This window comes from Gastrolobium bilobum, unplaced genomic scaffold (assembly GCF_033153095.1).
Source record: "Gastrolobium bilobum isolate Gb01-03AN ecotype WA unplaced genomic scaffold, APGP_CSIRO_Gbil_v1 utg16926, whole genome shotgun sequence".
NCBI lineage: Eukaryota > Viridiplantae > Streptophyta > Magnoliopsida > Fabales > Fabaceae > Gastrolobium > Gastrolobium bilobum.
The window spans coordinates 124,503-145,343 of record NW_026896421.1 but is presented as its reverse complement, the minus strand read 5'-3'; positions in this window follow the sequence as shown (position 1 = coordinate 145,343).

The window sequence follows — 20,841 nt, the reverse complement described above, 5'->3', positions numbered from 1 at the left end:
GGTATTATGTTGACTCTTTCTTGTTTGTTATTTTTTTCTTATGAGAAGTACTAGTGCATGCATGAATGGAATTTTCTTTGCTCTATACAATTTTTTTCTTTGCTTAGTATCTACAGCGGTAGGCCTACAAGACCTGTAGGCCATGTCAGGCTTTATTATTTTTAAAAATAGGCCAGACTTGGCCTACAAATAAAGCCTTTAATAGGTCAGTAGGCCAGATAGGCTGAAATTTTTTTTACGTAAGCTTGGGCCAGGAAGGCCAAAACCCAGCCCAGCCCATTTACACCCCTACTGGTTAGTAATAAAAAAGAAATGGGCAAGATCAAAAAGCTCAATTTCAAATTTTAATTATTGATCTACTTGTATCTAAAGACTCACATAATTAATAAATTAAATATAGTAAATATAAATAAAGTCAATTACCAAAATTGAGAATATAATTTAATACTATCCAAAAAGAAAAAGAAAAAAGTTTTTTTTTTTTTTTTTTGGATTACAGAGAAAATTAAAAACAGCAGAAGAAAAAGAAAAAAAGTTGACAAGGAGAAACAAGAGAAATGATTATTGTAAATTGTGATGCTATGCTAGTTATATTATACAAAAAATTATTTCTGCAGTTACTGCAGATAAGTTATCTGTATTTACTCCCAAAGCGACGTCGTTTTTGTGTTGGAATCTTAAAAAAACGTAAATATAAAGACTATTATAATTCTAAAATAAATTAAAATTACAAAAACACCATGATTTCCGCCCAAAACGACGTCGTATTGGGCTTACTGCAAAATCAACATCAACATCAACAACACCTTTATCCCAAATTAATTGGGGTCGGTGGTAGATGAACCCACATGAAAGATACAAAACGGTTAAAAAAAATAAAAAAAAGTAAAAAAGTAAAAAAGCCAAAAATAAATAAATAAAAATAAACAAATAAAATAAAAATATAAAATAAGATAAAATAAAATAACAATATATGTATATATAAATAAATAAAAGTAAAAAAGAAAGGGACAAGAAGAAGTGGGGGAAATGAAGGGAAAAAGGACTAAAAAGGGACCATCTGGAACATAGGAATAACAGCGGGTCTAACCCTCCACCATACTTATAGCTTTTCTCCATTCCGTTCTAAGACATACTGTCCGCCAATCTATATCCCACTCCATTAAATCTTGTTTTACTACTTTCCCCCAAGTAAGCTTCGGCCTACCTCTGCCTCTTTTTGTGTTGAGCTCTTGGTAACAAACTTCTGTTCTTACAGGAGCATCCATGGGTCTTCTCATCACGTGCCCAAACCACCTCAATCTATGTTCTCTTATCTTCTCGGCTACCGGTACTACTCCGACCTTTCGTCGAATATCTTCATTTCTTATCTTATCCATCCTTGTGTAACCACACATCCACCTTAACATCCTCATCTCTGCTACTCTCATCTTATGCTCATGTTGCCTATGTGCTGGCCAGCATTCTGCTCCATATAGCATTGCCGGTCTTACTGCCGTTTTATAGAATTTTTCTTTTAACTTCAGGGGGATTTTGCGGTCACACAAAAATGCAGATGCACTGCGCCATTTCATCCACCCTGCTCTGATTCTGTGAGTTACATCCTCATCAATCTCTCCACCGTTTTGTAAAATGGAGCCCAAGTATTTAAAAGCATCTTTTTTGGGTACCTCTTGACCATTTAGATGCACAGGTTCTTGGTCCTCGTACCAGAGAAAACTCACACTTCAGATACTCAGTCTTGCTTCGACTTAATGTGAACCCTCTGGATTCCAATGTGCTTCTCCACAATTCAAGTTTTCTATTAACACCCTCCTTGCTCTCATCAATAAGCACAATATCGTCTGCAAAAAGCATACACCATGGCACTTCCTCTTGAATATCTTTTGTTAGTTCATCCATAACTAAGGCAAAGAGGTAAGGACTTAGAGCCGACCCTTGGTGTACACCTAGCGTGATAGAAAAATAACTTGATGATCCGTTACAAGCTTTTACACATGCAGTAACCCCATCATACATATCCTTGATTGCCTTTACATACTTTAATGGAACCTTTTTCTTCTCCAAGACCCACCATAAAACTTTAATGGGCTTACTGCAAAAAAAAAAAAAAAAAAAAACGAATCCTATATTATAAACCTGATCAAAAGTCATGCTTAGTTTAGTAATCATATGATAGTTGATGCTTAGTTTGACCATCCGTCTTATGATATTTTTTAAAATAAAAGTTATAATATTCATTATGACATTTTATATGAAGATTGAGAGTTTTACCCGTCCAAGTAAGTACATTCTATTATTTGGTAACTTCATAGACGGTGAGAAGTTGAAAACCATTGGAAAGGTCTATTTAGGAATTAGCATCTTTTGATTAAGCTGTCTGAAGTTGGCAATTAGAACTTATATGAGAAAAGTTAAACAGGCCGACCTTACTTCACGAGAAAGCTATCTAATTTCTATGCATATCATCTCTATATATATGAATGCATTTTTATCTGTTTAATTAGACTTACCATCCTGAATTAAGCTTTTTGAATTTATACTAGAATAACAATCGAAATATTAAGGAATTGGGGAAGTAAATATTGGCTCAACAATTATAGTTATTAAAAACTAAAATTATATCCTAAACTTATTAATCACTTTAAAAGAAGTTTTATTTAACAGATACTCTTGACATAGATTCGCGTGGATATTATTGATGAAAAAAAATATAAAGTTATTCAAAATTTCAACTTTAATAAATTTCATATAGAGATAGGAGGTTATGTCTATATTTTTCATATTTATTTTATCTATTCGTTTCTAATACTATTATATTACAATCTTGATTGTCTTTTACCTTTTCTCTTCTATGTCATTTTGATTTAACGGTGTTTTAAAAAAATAGGTAAATCAGATATGAAAAAAAGATAATCATAATATGCTATCCATTAAATATAAATAATTTTTCGCTAAATTCAGAAATTTATAGAAAGGGTGAAGGAAAAATATTATGGTGGCTATATGTCAGTGGTAATATAGAAAACCTATTCAATTCAAGGCTGGCTAGACTCTAACTCTGCCGGCGAGCATGGGTTATAACAAAAAAAGAAAAAAGAAAAAAGAAAAGAAGGATATGTTTTCAAACCACTCTACATAGTAATTTATAAATGCTCCTATACATAAAGGTTAAGAAATTAAGCTAGGATTACTATCAAACACGTGAAATAAACAAAAAGTTATTTCAATTTAATTAAAGGTTTTGATTTCGAGAGTTAGTCATGGTATTATCTTTTTATCCAACTTCTTATTTTTAACCACTCTCACCTTCAATCTTAATTGAATTTTTTTTATCTTTCTGACTTTCTTTTAATTTTACATTATAATCCTTCAATTCCACCCCCCCCCCCCCCGGCAAAAAAAACTAAATAAATGAAAGGAAAGTCTCAATCAAATTTAGTTTTTTTCCATTCCTTTTTAATTCATTTTCTCTATTTAAAATTAGTTTATTTCTCAATGTCTGAGCCCCCCCCCTCCAAAACAATTTTTTTAGAAATTAATAATTTTAATCTCACCTTTTATAAAAAATAAATGATATAAATCTATATTATCCATATTTTACATATAATTTAGATCATTTTCTTAGTAATTAATTCATATATTTAATATACACAATAAAAAAAAATTATTTCTAAAAACAAAAAAAAAACTTGAAAAAAGGGTTATGAAATATTATTGATGTTTTTTTGAATCTGTACATAGGGGTCTCTATTTATAGAGACTTCTTGACCTAATTTTGACCTAATGGGCTTGGCCCAATATACAAGTAACAGACTAAATAAATACAAATAAATGACTACATAATTACTAATAAATGACTACATAATTACTATTTACAACACTCCCCTTCAAGCTGAGGAATATATATTTATCATTCCCAGCTTGCTAGCAAGTTCTTGAAATCTATCTGAAGGAAGCCCCTTTGTCAATAGATCAGCTAATTGACGCCCAGTGGGAATGTATGGAATGGTAATCAACCCGCTATCAAGTTTCTCTTTGATGAAATGACGGTCGACCTCAATATGTTTAGTCCGATCATGTTGAACTGGATTATGAGCTATACAAATAGCGGACTTATTATCACATAGCAGCTTCATAGGTCCCTCACATTTTATTTTTAGATCATCAAGTACAATTTTCAGCCACAGTAACTCACAAATGCCTTGAGCCATAGCTCGAAATTCAGCTTCTGCACTTGATCTGGCGACCACATTTTGTTTCTTACTTCTCTATGTCACCAAGTTACCACAAAGAAACATGCAATAACCAGTGGTAGAACGACGGTCAGTCATGGATCCAGCATAATCAGCATCTGTGTAGACTTCTAAAGATAGATTGCCATCACGTCGGAATAACAACCCTTTACCAGGAGTACCTTTCAGATACTGAAGAATTCTCTCTACTGCCTGCATATGTTTCTCCTTTGGATCGTGCATAAACTGACTGACAACACTAATAGCATAAGCTAAGTCTGGTCTAGTATGGGCCAAATATATCAATTTCCCAACTAGCCGTTGATATTGTCCTTTATCAACTGGAGGACTCTCCTCTTCATAGCACATCTTGTGATTCTGCTCAATAGGAGTATTAGAGGGTTTACACCCGAGCTTTCCTGCTTCTTTGAGAAGATCAAGAACATATTTCCTCTGGCTGATAAAGATTCCTTTGCTCGAAAGAGCTACTTCTATCCCTAGGAAATATCTCAGTTTCCCAAGGTCTTTGACTTCAAACTCAGAGGCAAGTCGTGTTTGCAGAATCTATCTCTCCACAAAATCATCACCTGTGATAATAATATCATCAACATATACAAGGAGCACAGTAAGCTTCCCATTTTGGGAGTGCTTGAAAAAAAGAGTGTGATCTCTTTGACTTTGTTTATATCCTAAGGTCATCATAACCTTAGTAAACTTTCCAAACCAGGCACGAGGTGACTGCTTCAATCCATACAAGGCCTTTTTTAATTTACAAACTTTATTTTCTCCCTTCACAGAATCAAAACCAGGCAGAATTTCCATGTAGACTTCTTTTTCTAACTCACCATTGAGGAAATCATTCTTCACATCAAATTGGTTTATATCCCAATTGTAATGGGCAGCAAGGGATAACAAAACTCTCACCGTATTCATCTTTGCAACTGGAGCAAATGTTTCTTCATAATCAATGCCATAGGTTTGAGAGTAACCTTTGGCAACTAATCGAGCTTTGTATCTCTCAAGAGTTCCATCAGAATTATATTTCACGGTATAAAGCCATCTGCACCCTATTGCTTTCTTTCCAGTAGGTCTATCAATAACCTCCCATGTTTTATTTTTCTCCAATGCATTCATCTCCTCTTGCATGGCTTGAGCCCAATTCCCATCTTTCAAGGCTTCATGTACTGATTTTGGGATTGCAATAGAGTCTAGTGCTGAAACAAAGCTTTTGTGCTGCACAGACAGATTAGCAGAGGAAACAAAATGGGAGATAGGGTATTGAGTACAAGAGGAACAAGATTTCTTGGGACATGATCTTTTTCCTTTTCTAAGAGCAATGGGTAAATCATCAGAATCAGTAGTAATGGGTAAGTCATCAGAAGTATCATGATCAGAAATATGAGATTCAGGACTTACCAGTGGTTCAGACGATTGAGGTTGCTGCTGAGGCAATGTCGGCTGTGTATTAGTCATAGGAGGATCAATCACAGGAGGATCAGACATAGACACATTGGGAACAGGAACAAGAGGAAGAGACACTGACTCAGGTGAAGGAGTAGACACTGAAGATTCAAATTCAAAGAAGAAAGGTGATGAGTCTTCTAGTGAATTATTCTCCCCCTGAAGATGAGGACCTTGGAAAAAGGACTCAGATTCCTGAAATGTAACATCCATAGAAACAAAAAATTTCCGACTACCAGGGTGATAACACTTGTAGCCCTTCTTATCAGGAGCATATCCAAGGAAGACACATTTAAGAGCCCTAGGATCCAACTTATTGCGATGCTATTTATGAATATGAACAAAGACAACACATCCAAACACTCGAGGAGGAAGACTTTGCAAAGTTGGAACAGAAGGAAAAAAAGAAGTCATGGAGTGAATAGGACTTACATGATCGAGAACCCGAGTGGGTAGACGGTTGATCAAGAACGCTGCAGTAAGAATGGCATCTCCCCAATAGCATTTGGGTACATGTGTTTGAAACAGTAAGGCACGAGCAACTTCAAGAAGGTGACGATTTTTTCTTTCAACAACCCCATTTTGTTGAGGGGTGTCTACACAAGTAAGTTCATGAATCATACCTTGATTTCGTATAAATTGGGAAAAACTGTGATTAACATATTCAGTACCATTATCTATTCTTAGTCTCTTGATTTTTCTACCAAATTGGGTCTCAACCATTTTATAAAATTGAAAGAACAGATGTGGTACCTCAGACTTTTCATGCATTAAGTAAACCCAAGTTACACGAGTGCAATCATTAATAAAAGAAACAAACCATCTATTTCCAGAAGCATGAGGGACTTTAGAAGGACCCCAAACATCAAAATGAATAAGATCAAAAGGTTCAACACTCTTAGTACTACTAGAAGGAAAAGACACACGATGATGCTTAGCAAACTCACAAACATCACAATGAAAAGACTCAACAGGCTTAGATAAAAACAATGACGGAAATAAAGACTTGAGTAAACCAAATGGAGGATGTCCCAAGCGCTTATGATGAAGCCAAATCAAAGAATCAGCAGTTGATTGACCATGAGACATCAAGATGTGATCTGTTACTTTATTTGCGGGAGATTGTGACACTAGATAGTACAGCCCACCTTACTCTTTAGCACTACCAATCGTCTTCCCCGTGGCGAGATCCTGAAAAACACAATGCGTAGGGAAGAAGGTTACAGTACAATTCAGATCTTTTGTAATTTTATGAATAGAAAGAAGATTCGTGGAGAGTTTAGGAACATGAAGAGCATCTTTAAGATGTAAGGACTGCTGTAAGTTTATGTCACCAGAACCCGCAACTGATGTATGTGAGCCATCAGCTATGGCTATAGTATGAGTTCCAATGGTAGGATGATAAGAAGCAAATGAGTCAGCACAACAAGCCATATGATCAGTAGCACCAGAATCAACAACCCAGGAATGTTTAAAATCATTACATGAAGAAAGGAAAGAATGAGTTTTGGGGCTCATACCAGTCAAAGCCAAAACACTAGTATCAGATGGCTTACTCAGATAATCAAGGATGGTTCGCAGCCGTTCTAACTCATCTAGACGAAATGCAGGTTGGGTCTCATTAGGTGCAGGAGTTATTCCAAAGGAAGTAAAATGCGCTTGACCACGCATCCTTGCCATCTTTTCTAAGACAGTTTGCTTTCCATGGAGGCGAAAGCATAAATCCTTGATATGACATGTTCTTTTACAATAAGAACACCATCGATCATCTCTCTTAGGTTTAGAAGATGCACCATCATAAAACTTTGTAAAGGAACTCCTTTGAGAAGAGTCCATACTGCACAAAAAACAGTCAACGAAAAAGGCTCCAAGAAGCCAAAAAATTCGGAAAAAATACCAGATGTCCGATATGTGAAAACAACACAGATCCAGAAAGAGAAAGAGGAGACGAGAAGAATGGTGGTGGTCCGGTCCAGAAACACCGCCGGACGCGCCTCCACGCGCCGGAGAAAGCAGCTGCACGTGGGCTTCACTCGCGGACAAAGAGGCGGCGCGTGAGAGCGCGTGGAAAGGCTTCTCCGGCTGAAATTTTTCCGGTGTGGTCGTCCGGTGAGCGCGCACCTGTCTGTGGGTGGTTGCGGTTGAAAAGTCACCGGAAAGGGTTCTAAACGGTGAAGACAGAACTGGTTGAAGGCGGTCGGAGGTGTTTGGGTCGTTTGTGGCGGAGGAACGTTGCGTAGAATGATAGAACGAAAAAAAAAGAAGGTCAACAGTGGTCCCCTTGGTCCAAAAGATCCCCGGAAATTTTTTTCCGGTGGCGGCTGTTGGCGGCAAGAGGCAAAGAAATTAGGGTTTTGTAAAAAAATAAAAGACAATAGGCGCGGAAGCAGAGCCCTCAGGATCGAGAGCTCTGATACCAACTTGAAAAAAGGGTTATGAAATGTTATTGATGTTTTTTTGAATCTGTACATAGGGGTCTCTATTTATAGAGACTTCTTGACCTAATTTTGACCTAATGGGCTTGGCCCAATATACAAGTAACGGACTAAATAAATACAAATAAATGACTACATAATTACTAATAAATGACTACATAATTACTATTTACAACAAAAAATTTATTTCATATAGATAAGGATAACATTTTATGTAATTATGATTGTGTCTTTCCTTTCATGATGAAACAACATATTAAGCTACTAATTGACCTAGTTAATGATTGATACAGCTGCACTCTGACTAGAAGTTCCATTTCAACTTTTTATTCTTCTTTTAGATACAACCATTTCAACTTTAATATAATCCATGACCAAAAGTTGCGTCTTCGCGTAAATGATTCTACACAGTCTATGATGAGCACACATTCAATTGCGTGTTCTTCCATCACTGCTTCCTCTAATCCTTTTTATTCAACCAATCTTACAATTAGAATGGTTGCCGCTTTTATTGTTTTGCGTGTTTGGTAAGGATTTTAGTCAAGTTTTATATTTACATCACTAACCATAGCTATAAAACTCGCGCCTGAATTAAAAATAAAATTGGTTCAGTAACTTTCACACTATTTTTTAAATAAAAAACTAAGGAATGCATTAAAAATAAAAAATAAAAAATAAATGCATTAATAGTCAACCCAAGTTTATTCTTTTTTTTTTTTTTCTAATTGGCCGCTATATATGCCTATTCTCATGTTTTTGGCGACAATTTTCTTCATTTTCTTTTTTCTTGAAATCGAAAGAATGAATTCATTTTCTATTAATTACTGGACTCAACGAATGAGTCATATATTTATATATCAATCTTAACTAAGCTGAATAACAGAGGATTAAAACTAAGTCTAACTACTTTCTCAACTGACATAACAAATTAACAGATTTAGTTGTTCCTTCTATCGTGGTTTGTGGTGCGTGGTTTATGTATTACACGGGCAAGTTAGTTTGTGTTGCTATTTGTTGGACTGTATCATTTGGACTTGGGCCTGTTGGACTTTGATATGGTAAGACCCCTTTGCAAGCTGGACCAAGGATGTTGACGAGGCACAGCTTGGAGATAACACTGGTGAATGCTGAAGATGGAAGAGACTTGGTAAACACATCAGCAACCTGATGGATAGAGGAAACAGGAAGAAGCTTGATCAATCCAGAACGAACCTTGTCTCTGGTGATGTGGCAATCGATCTCGATGTGCTTGAAACGTTCACGGAAGGTAGCATTTTGTGCAAGATATAAAGCAGATCGATTGTCACAATATACAGAAGCAGGGATATCCCAAGGTATATGAAGGTCCTGGAATAAGTATTGAAACCATTGTAACTCACAAGTAAGGCTAGCAAGGGCTCGATACTCTGCTTCAGAAGAGGATCGAGAAACAATGGATTGTTTCTTTGAACGCCATGCAACTGGAGAATAACCAAGAAATACGCAGAACCCAGTGACTGATGTTCTAGTAAGGGGGCAACAAGCCCAGTCAGAATCAGAGAAAGCATATATGCATAGAGGTGCATTGGCTAGATAAAACAAGCCTTTGGCAGGAGCACTCTTCAAATATCGTAGAATACAGTGAGCAGCAGTGAGATGAATATCAAGGGGAGCTGCAACAAATTGACTCAGATGATGGACAACATATGAAATATCTGGCCGCGTGGTTGCGAGTTATAACAACCGTCCAATTAACCAACGATATATAGAAGGGTCTGGTAGGGGGACTTTATGATGGAGAGTGATTTGGGCTTGGGACCATGGGTGTGGATATTGGTTTTGCAGCAAGGAGCCCAGCATCAGATAAAAGCTCCAAAGTGTATTTGCGTTGGTTTAAAATAATCCCAGATCGAGAACGTGCCACCTCTAAGCCAAGGAAGTAACGAAGACTCCCAAGATCCTTGATACCAAAATGATCATGAAGAAAGGCTTTTACTCGACGAATCTCAGTCATACAGGTACCAGATAGGACCACATTATCCACATAAACTAGTAACACGGTGAAGGAAGAAGCAATGCAATAGGTAAACATGGAGTGATCAGCTTGGGCCTGAACATAGCCAAGAGATAAAAGTGCAGAAGATAACTTTACAAGCCATTGACGGCTGGCCTGTTTAAGGCCATATAATGATTTCTGCAACTTGCAAACAAGAGTGCCAGAAGAAGAAAGACCAGGGGAGGATCTATGTATACCTCCTCATTAAGGTCACCATGCAAGAATGCATTATCAACATCTAATTGTTCAAGGAACCACCCTTTAATGGAAGTAACAGCCAATAATGTGCGCACAATTGTCAGCTTAACAATAGGGGAAAAAGTGTCGAAATAGTCCACCCCTTCTTGCTGAGTGAACCCTTTTGCAACAAGACATGCTTTGTATCTTTCAATGGAGCCATTTGAATGGTATTTAATTTTAAAAACTCATTTGCAGCCAATTGTTTTCTTGCCATGAGGAAGTGGGACCAAGTTCCAAGTATTATTGAGCTTAAGTGCAGCTAATTCCTTTTCAATGGCTTGTTGCCACTGAGGAGATTTTACAGCTTGTGTGTAGGTACGAGGCTCAACAAAGGTACATGAATTTAGACAAAAATGATGATAAGGAGAAGTACATTTATCATAAGAAAGAACAGTGGATAAGGGATACCTGGAAGGGGAATGATCACCCGGAAGAGGATTAAAACTAAGTCTAACTACTTTCTCAATTGACATAACAAACTAACCGATTTAGTTGTTCCTTCTATCGTGGTTTGTGGCGCGTGGTTTATCTTTTACATGGGGCAAGTTAGTTTGTGTTGCTATTTGTTGGACTATATCATTTGGGCTGGGCCTATTGGACTTTGATCTGGTAAGATTTTTCTTTAATTTTTCTTGAATAATTTTTTTGGTATTTTCTTAAATAATTTATTTAAATATTTTAAAAAAATGTGTCTATTAATTTATTTAAAATTTTCTTAAATAATTTATTCATTTAGTTATGTCCTTAATATTGAGTGATAGTCTTTCATATCAAAATTGAATAGTCTTGATTTCCAAAAAAAATAAAAATTGAATAGTGGTGTATCCAAAAAATAAATAAATTGAATAGCTCAACGTGATAAATGTTAGTGCTATACAAACCATTTCGCTGTTATGTTATTTGAACTTCGAAATAAATGAGATCAATGATTTATAAATAGCTGGGATCACTTTATGGCCAATTTAGCTCGAATAAACTACGTTCCCCGTTTTGTTAGCTCTATCCATTATTAAGAATACATTATAATTAAAAAAAAAGTGTTACATTTGAGTTAGGTATTTTTTCAACTCTATCAGTATTGACAATGAGTGATAATTAAAAAAAAAAAAATTAAATGTACCATATCTAAATTTTATTCAATAATTTGGAAATTCATAATAATTATTCTTGAATTGTAGAATTGACTTTTAAGCTTTCACAATTCCAAAATTCTTCAATTTCTCAAACGCCACCAACTCTACATGTCATATAATGGTGGTCAACCCCAACTTTTGCCTTTGCTGCTTGTATTGACAAAAGCCAAGTGAATTCAGCCATCAAATTCATTGCGAAGCGCGTAGAACAAACTATGTCCTTCGGTCCAAAATTAGTGTCCGAGAGTCAAGATGGATTAAGTAGAAAAGCACGAAGTATATATATATTTAATTTTTTTTTTTTTTTTTATTTTATCGTTGATGTTTAAAAAGCTTCATTGCACTATTATTATATGTAGATCGTTTCTTCTTAGAGGTTCCAAGTTACCATTAAATATATAAGTTTTGCCTTGTTATGCTTCTTCCCTTTTATTTTAAGTTACTTGGTACATTACCATTACTTGGACGAAATAGAGAATCGCCTAAAAGTGCGATAGGACCCTTCTTTTAATTGTATAACTGCATGCCAGTGGTTTAGAAGAAAAACGATCTCTTAGCAAATTGTGATTAAGAGGAAAGTGACTCCTGATTTATTTTTTTATTTTTCAACCGATCGATCAATTAATTAACTATTTTGGTTGGATTGAACAGAATCAAATGTGTGACAAAACTCTCCCTATAGCTGCGTATCTAAGACTCGAACTCGAAATTATTGATTAAACTAAAAGAATTAGTTGTTAATGTGTTTTTAACGCAACTGCGTACGTAGATTCGAACTCCAGACTATTAATTAAGTTAGAATAATTACGTGATAGTTGATCCACGTGTTTGATTGTAGTCACTCTAATTTTCAGTTTACCCATAATTATCCTCAAAACCTCAACTACAACCACATTGTTGATGGATTTTCTTGAAACATTAAATTTCTGAACTCGACTTATTATTTAAGCATTTGATTTTGAAGCCAAAATTGATGGGTTCTCTCTCTTTTATTTTTTGGTAAACAGGGTTTTCTCTGTTTAATTGTTGAAATGAAACAACAATGCAGATACAGCTGATTCATATTACATCATTGTTGTGTTAGTGGTTCCTTTTAAATATCATTTTCTATATGGATAAATTTTGGGTTTGTAATAATTTAAAATTCCTTCTCACACAAAAGTGTGTGAGACCCATTCTCTCTTATCTTCATAGGCAAAAAAATTAATATAATACTTTTTAATTAAAAAATTACGAATTTACAGCTATTTTTTAAATAATTACGAATTTATTGCACAATGACACGCCCCATTTGAGCGTCACATATCACGCCCAAAGAGGGCGTCACGTCCTGGTGGGTCACGCCCAAACCAGGCGTGACATGCGTCACCCACCAACCCTATAAAAACTCTCATTTTTTCATTTTTACCATTTCACACTCTCACTCTAACCTCTCTAACCAAGTTGTGCTCTCGATCATAGATGGAATTTTCCGTAGCGAAGCTTTGCTAACATAAATAAGTTCTTAATACCTGCTATGTATACGTTTAAATTATAGTGTTGCGTTACGAATATGTTAGAATTTATCGTATATTAGTGACTTAGAAAATAATGATAGTGACTTAGGAATTTTGTATCATGCTATGAATGCTTTAATAACTTAGGAATTTTTTTGTTACATAGCTATTATTATTATTTAATTATGTATTGGGGTTTAGTGTACATTAGTGATTTAGAAAATAGTGATAGTGACTTAGGAATTTTGTACCATGTTATGAATGTTGTAGTGACTTAAGAACTTTTTAGTGACTTAGGTATTATTATTATTATTATTATTATTTAATTATTAAATAATTATTAAATAATTAGTGACTTAGGTATTAGTATTATGTCATTACGAAATAATTAGTGTTCTACGTATTATTATTATTTCATTACAAATAAATTAGTGTACTACGTATTAATATTATTTCATTACTTACGATTGTAGTCAATACGTAGGGTTTATGCTTAATAATTTTGATAGTAAATTAGGGCTTTGCTTAATTAATTTGTAAATAAAATTTGTGTGTTACATGTGATTAATTTCAATGTTGTTTTATATATAGTTTTTTTATCATGGGTGATTCATCATCATCTGGGGGTTCTGCATTCGATCACGAGGCAGAGCCTACCGATCCTACTATGTATATCATTACCTGGGCCGTATAGATGGGAGGTCCTTCGGAAGAGGACACAGAGAGCCATATTTCACAGCGGGTGTGGATACAGAACATGTGCGTGAGTTGAAGAACAAGCGTGGCAAGGTACAGGGGCCACCTACCGGTGCTATTCTAGACGTGGTTGTCGACTACCTCACACAGTGCATGATTCTTGTTCGCTCCGATAACTCTAATCAATATGTGTGTAATGCGAAATTCCTTCCCAAAAAGGAATAACAGCATCGTCACCTGCATATAGTAATTAAAACTTCTTAATACAAACATCCTAAATCAGGTATATAATTATTTTATAAATTACCTTCGTGATGATTTCCTAATTGTGCAGAGCCAACGTCATTAAGTTGCGGGATTTGAGCGTCCACTGGTTCATGGTATACTGGGATTTGAGACGCGCCCATAACACCACCTTCATCTCCTTCTGAAGCAGTAGCATCCTCATGCAAAAGACATTCTTCCATTGCGATATTTTCATCATCATCGTCGTCGTCGTCTTGCATAACCTAAGTCGGATCATTTTCATCTCCCTCAGAAATGTTACCAACTGGAGAAGCATGAGCGGCAGAAGTTGATGCAAGACGGGGAGAATTTAAAGCAACTGACCTCACCGGTAATGGAACATCCTCCGATCCGGCAATGTCCACATACAACTTTAGAAAATCTTTCCTTGACTGGTTGAAAAATTCTTCCATTATCATCTCCACGTCTTCATCGTCAAGCACTTGCAAACTAATGTATTGTTCATATTGCCATAACCTTGTGGTGATCTGAGTGATACTTTGATTACCTTGAAGACTTAACTTCTGACGAATTCTTTGATGCAGTTTGTCAATGGTTGCATTGCGTTGCGTTGGATACGTGTCGGCCTTTTTTCATCTTCAAACATGACACCTCGTCAACCTTCTACCTTCCTAACATTGTAATATAATACAACACGAATATAATCAGAATGTAAACTCATTTTAAAATGGAATAACAAATAAAATAAAAGACTAAATTTAAGATAACAATTATGTATGTAAAATGTAAGAATTGATGGTAGAGAAGAGATGTGAAGAGTGCATAGAGTGGTAAGGGATTATATAGAGTTTTTTGACCCATTCACGTCCAGGGGGCATCACAGCTGCATGTGTCACGCCCAAATTGGATGTCACATGTCACGCTCATTTAGGCGTGACCCATGCGAGTATCACGCCTAAATGAGATGTGACATGTGACACCCAATTTGGGCGTGACATTGTGCAGTAGATTCGTAATTATTTTGAAAACAGCTGTAAATTTGTAATTTTTTTAATTAAAAAGCATTGTATTAATTTTTTTTGCCTATCTTCATATGACCTTACATGGACCCTATATACTTTTATGTATATATATGAGATTATTTTATTTCTTATAATATGAAAAATATCAAGCTCTATTTACAAAAAAATAAATAAAAAATATCAAGCTCTAATAATAATAATAATAATAATAATAATTATTATTATTATTAAAGTACTTAATTCGCATTCATTGTGATGAACGCCAGTCGCCTGTTTCCTAAAAGGTTTCATAAGAAATTAGGGGTGTTCGTGGTCTGCATTGGATCGGTTTTGGAAGCAAAAATCATCCGATCCAATCCCTTCGGTTTAATCATATAATCATCCATTCGGTTTGGATTTTTTTTCAAATCCGATCCGATCCAATCCAATTTTTTTGGGTTTGGATTGGATCGGTTTTCGGTTTTTTGAAAATCCTAAAATTTATTTCATGATTATTGTGCAAATAACATCTTTTGTATATATTGACTTTGTAATTCTTTTTTTTTTTGAAATACAAAAACATTAGGAAACTATAATATAGTTTTTTTTTGGCAATGAGATATGAAGCTCTACAAAGATAAAATTTTGTTAATGAAATGTTACTAGATTTTTTCTTGGGTTTAGTTGATGGGTTAATGGGTCTTGAGTTTATAAATTTTTGGGCTATGATTGGAGAAAGACCCAAGTAGGTAGAGAGAAATTAATATATTGGATCGGTTTGGATTAGATCGATTTTCATCAACCCATCCAAAAACCGATCCAATCCAATTAAAATTTGCGGTTTTTTTCGGTTTTTAATTTTTCGGTTTTCGATTTATTCGGTTATTGGTTTTTCGGTTCGGTCACCGCGGTTTGAATCGGTTGATAAACACCTCTATAAGAAATGCTCTCATAGCTTTCGGCTTTTCTGTTAAAGTGATTTTGAAAATTAAATTTAAGAATTCTGATGTTCATCTATAATATCGGTCATAAGCATTAACACACTGTTCACCTCCGAAAAGAGCATAAAAAGTTAAACTAGTTTTATATAATCTCTTATGAATGAATAGACGGTATGAAATAAATAAGTACAAAATGTTGAACCAGCTTTTTTTTTTTTTGATAGACAATGTTGAACCAGCTTTTTTTTTTTTCCGACTTACCTGATTCAACCATAATTTAGAACGAGTTGGGTGACTCTCCACTCACATAACTCAAAACATTTCTTTTTAAACTAAAAATTAAAATAATTAATATTTCAAGCAAGTATTAATATTTTTATAAATTATAAATATTTATACATGATCGTATAATAAATAATTTATATTAAATTATTATTCAGTAATTTTTTCACCATAATCTTAAATAATTTCATTGGACTGGCTCCGCCCCCAGCCCATGAGTTGAAGTGGGCTAGTTATCTTTGGCCCTTTTGATTGATGGGTCAACTTGTCAAGTCCATAATGATTGAAAAGATGGGCTAAACCCTCATGTGCTTACTTTACTAATATATAATTGGTGTTTGCATTTGTCATTTAACATGATACAACAAAGTTTCTTACACACACAACATTTTGTGGGACTCACACTTTTTGAAGGAAAAAAAAAACGACAAATCGAATCTCTATAACATTACACAATCACAAAATTCTTATAAAATCCTATATAATTATTATCAATTGCAACCCAAAACACACAAACCAATAAATCTATGGGAAATACAACAATTATGTTGTAGGATAAAGTGCATTGTTTCCAGCAGACAGTAATGAGGAGTGAGAAAAATAAATTGGTAGACTCCATTAACTTATTGTGTGTGCAGAAAACATTGTTGTTGTTCTGTAACATGTAATACATAAAGCCCTAAATCTATCTATTTCAAACTAAGAGTTTGTTTTACAATATTTGCATTAGCCAAAGATAATACAATATAAAAATTATATGATTCTTTTTTTAAAGTTTGTCACTATCCAAAGAGGAATTTGTTGAAGGTATGACACCTATCAATCCCTTTCCTCCGCCATTTGCACCATTCAAACAAAATTTAATAGTAATTTGATATGCTTATTTGTATGTATGGGATATTTTTTTTTTTTTTTTTTTGTTTAGATTTCTTCGTTTATTTGATTATATGAATCCGAGATTATTAATTAAGTTAAAACAACCACATGTCAATTGATCCACAGTGATATATAAAATTTTCCCAAATAGCAATAAAACCATGCAACAACTTCCCCAAGACTAAAGGGAAAGGAAAATTGAACATCCTTTAATATAGTTTGATATGCTTATTTGTATGTATGAGATTTTTTTTTTTTTTTTTTAAATTTCTTCATTGATTCTGTTATATGAATCCAAGATTATCGATTAAGTTAAAATAACCATGTGTTAATTAATCCACGTACATAGTGATATATGAAATTTTCCTAGTTAGCAGTAAAACCATGCAACAACTTCAACGAGACTAAAGGGAAAGGAAATTTAAGCACAATGCGGTCCTGTGTGACTGGGTCCGTTTGGATGAGTTTTTAAGAAAAATGACTTTTTATGCATTATTTTTTTTAAAAGAATTTTTTGTAAAAGATAAAGTTATTTTACGTTTGGATATATGATCTGAAATCACTTTTATATTAAAAAATTATTTGGATGTTAAAATAAGTAAAAAACACTTTTTATATATAAAATTACAATAAAGGAGAGATAAAATAGCATGATCGTGGAATAAGGAGAGATAAAATAAGTATGATAGGATGAGGTTAAAATTTTATTTTAAAAATTTATATTATCTTATTTCCAAAAAAAATTTATATTATCTTTTAATTTCTGCTTTTCTCAAAAGAAACTAGCTACTGGCTAAAAAAATCAGCATTTTATTCAAATTTTAAATTTTACTTTTTTAAAAAGTTGTTATTCAAATATTTAAAAATTCTCCAAAGGACTTTTGTTTAAAAAAACAACAACTTTTTTTAGGAAAAAAAGCACATCCAAACGGGCACTCAGTCAAGTTCAAAACACATAGGACATCTTCGTGATGAGTTGATGGACTTAGGAAGAAATCACATGTATTCATTAATTTTATTTTACTTTTTGGAAAAAATATTTGTTATTTTAAATGACACAACATTGTATTATTTTAGATAAAACGAAATCGTTTTGGTACACAATTGGTGATTTTTTTTACATTCTCTCACATTTATACTCATAATGTTATGGAGGAAAGAAAATATAAAAAATCACCAAGTATATACCAAAACGACCTCATTTCATTTAAAATGACATAAAGTTATGTCCTTTAAAATGACAAACGTTTTTCCTTTTTTTTATTTTATGTTTATCTTGGTTTTATTTTTTTAATTTCAAATTTAACTCTTAACTTAATATCTTTCACTCGATAGTTCTCTAATATTATTCTCCCTTTCCGCAACTATCGCATAGAAAAGTAGAAAACTATCTAGAGAATAAAAATTGAATTACATCCAACAAAGGGAGAATTTCTATTTGCTCAAAGTAGTATTATTTGACAACAAAAGTAGGAAGTTTAGCCCCAAAAGATGAGTGTATTTTTTTTCACCTTTATGTTACTTTTATTTTCCTCAAAGGTATTTCTCTTTTTAATTTTCCTAAAAAAATAACTCCCAGGAACAAAGCACACCTGGTTCGTCGACTTATAAAGTTCGAATACAAGGACGACATGAGTATGATTGAGCATCTTAACATATACAAAGGTGTTGTGAATCAGCTTCCTAAAGCCGAGATGAAGATTGATGACGAGATGCAAGCTCTACTGTTTTTGAGTTTGCTGTCGGAAAGCTGGGATACCCTAGTGGTGACTTTGAGTAATTCGGATCCAGATGAAAAGTTGACAATGGATGTCGTGACTGACAACCAGCTGAATGAGGAGTCTAGGAGAAGAGAAAGAGGAGTAATTGCACGTCCGAGGAAAGTGTTACTAAGAATAAAGGAAGGTCCGACGCTTGGGGTCATAATAGTCATGACAAGTCCAGAGGCCGGTCTAGGCCGAAATTTGAATTAAAATGCTTCTAATGTGGGAAGTCCAGCCACAAGAAGCTTGACTGCTGAACTCTGCAGAAAGATTAGAAGAACAACACTGTGAAGCCTGATCAGATAGTACCAAAAAGGAAAGAACACAAGAGCACTATTGCGGTGATTGCCAATACTAATGCCGAGGTATTCCTCCTTGGAGAAGATATTTTTTGATTGTCGCTTATGATGATTGCACCTGGATTGTTGATGTTGGTGCCTCCTTCCATGTCACCCCACACAAGAGCTTTTTTTTCCTCCTACAGAAATGGTGACTTCAGAGTGTTAAAAATGGAAAATAGCTGACAAGTAAGATTATAGGAGTCGGAGATGTAACTCTGACCACAGATGTCAAGTGCCAACTTGTATTGAAAGAAGTAAGGCATGTGCTATACATGCTGCTGAACCTAATCCTGGTAGGAAAACTTGATGATGCTGGCTTAGTGAATTTTGGAGGAGGAAGATGGAAATTGACTAAAGGAAACTTGATAGTTACCAGAGACAAGAAATAGGACTCCTTGTATGTGAGCAAGGAAAGATAAATGGAGGAGAAGCCAACTTTGTCTGAGATGGACTTAGCATAGAGTTGTGGCACAAGCGCCTTGGCCATATGAGTGAGTAATGAATTCAAATCTTGAACACGAAAGCACTTTTGACCAGGTTGAAAGGTCAAGTGTTGAAGAGTTGCACGCACTGCCTAGCTGGAAAGCAGCTCCGAGTTTCTTTTGTGAGACCAGATCAACCCAGATGATGCAGATACATTCTTGACCTCGTCCATACTGATGTTTGCTCCATGTCGAAAAAGTCAGTTGGCAAAGCGCAATACTTTGTTTCTTTTGTTGATAACCATTCTCGTGAAGTGTAAGTGTATTTGTTGAAGTCTAAAGATCAGGTACTTTATGCCTTTAAAGAATTTCATGCTATAGTGGAGAGGGAAACTGTAAACAAGCTGAAAGTGGTCCAATCTAACAATGGTTGTGAGTACTGCGGTCCATTTGATGCTTATTGTAGTGAGGCCAGGAAAAGACTGAAGAAGAAGTCCCCAAAGACTCCTCAGCTGAACAGAGTTGCTGAAAGGATGAACCAAACTATTGAAGGAATGGTCTGAAGTATGTTATCCCATTGTGGGTTACTGAATTCATTCTGGGAGAAAGCATCAGAACTGCTATTGCTTTGATAAATCTATCACCATCACGGCCACTAGGAGGAGAAATTTCTTAAGAAGTATGGTCAGGACGAAAAGTGTCATATGATCATTTGAAAGTATTTGGATGCCAAGCTTTCATTTATATCCCCAAAGATGAGAGGACAAAAAATGACATGAAGACTAAAGAATGTATCTACCTCGGTTCGCCGAATGTGAGTTTGAATTTTGACATTGGGATCCTGTAAACAAGAAAATAGTGAGAAACTGAGATGAATTCTTCCATGAAGATGAGAGAATCAAAGACATTTCGAATCCCAAAGTCAAGGTCGCAGTCTAAAATGAAGAACCCGTCCTTCATGTCTGAGCTGAAGCAGAGGGAGAAAATAATCAAGAAATTAAAGTAAATGACCAGCAACAACAAGAACCACATGCTGAAGGTGATGAAGAAAGACAAGTTGATACAAGTCATCTTGAGGTCTGAGATGAGAATGATGAGCTGTACTCACAACTCGAAGTACAAGTCAGACATTCTGCACGAGTGATATGACCTTCTACAAGGTACCTACCTGACGAGTACACTATTGTTACTGAAGATGAAGAACCTAAAAGCTATGATGATGCCATGACAAGCTCAAT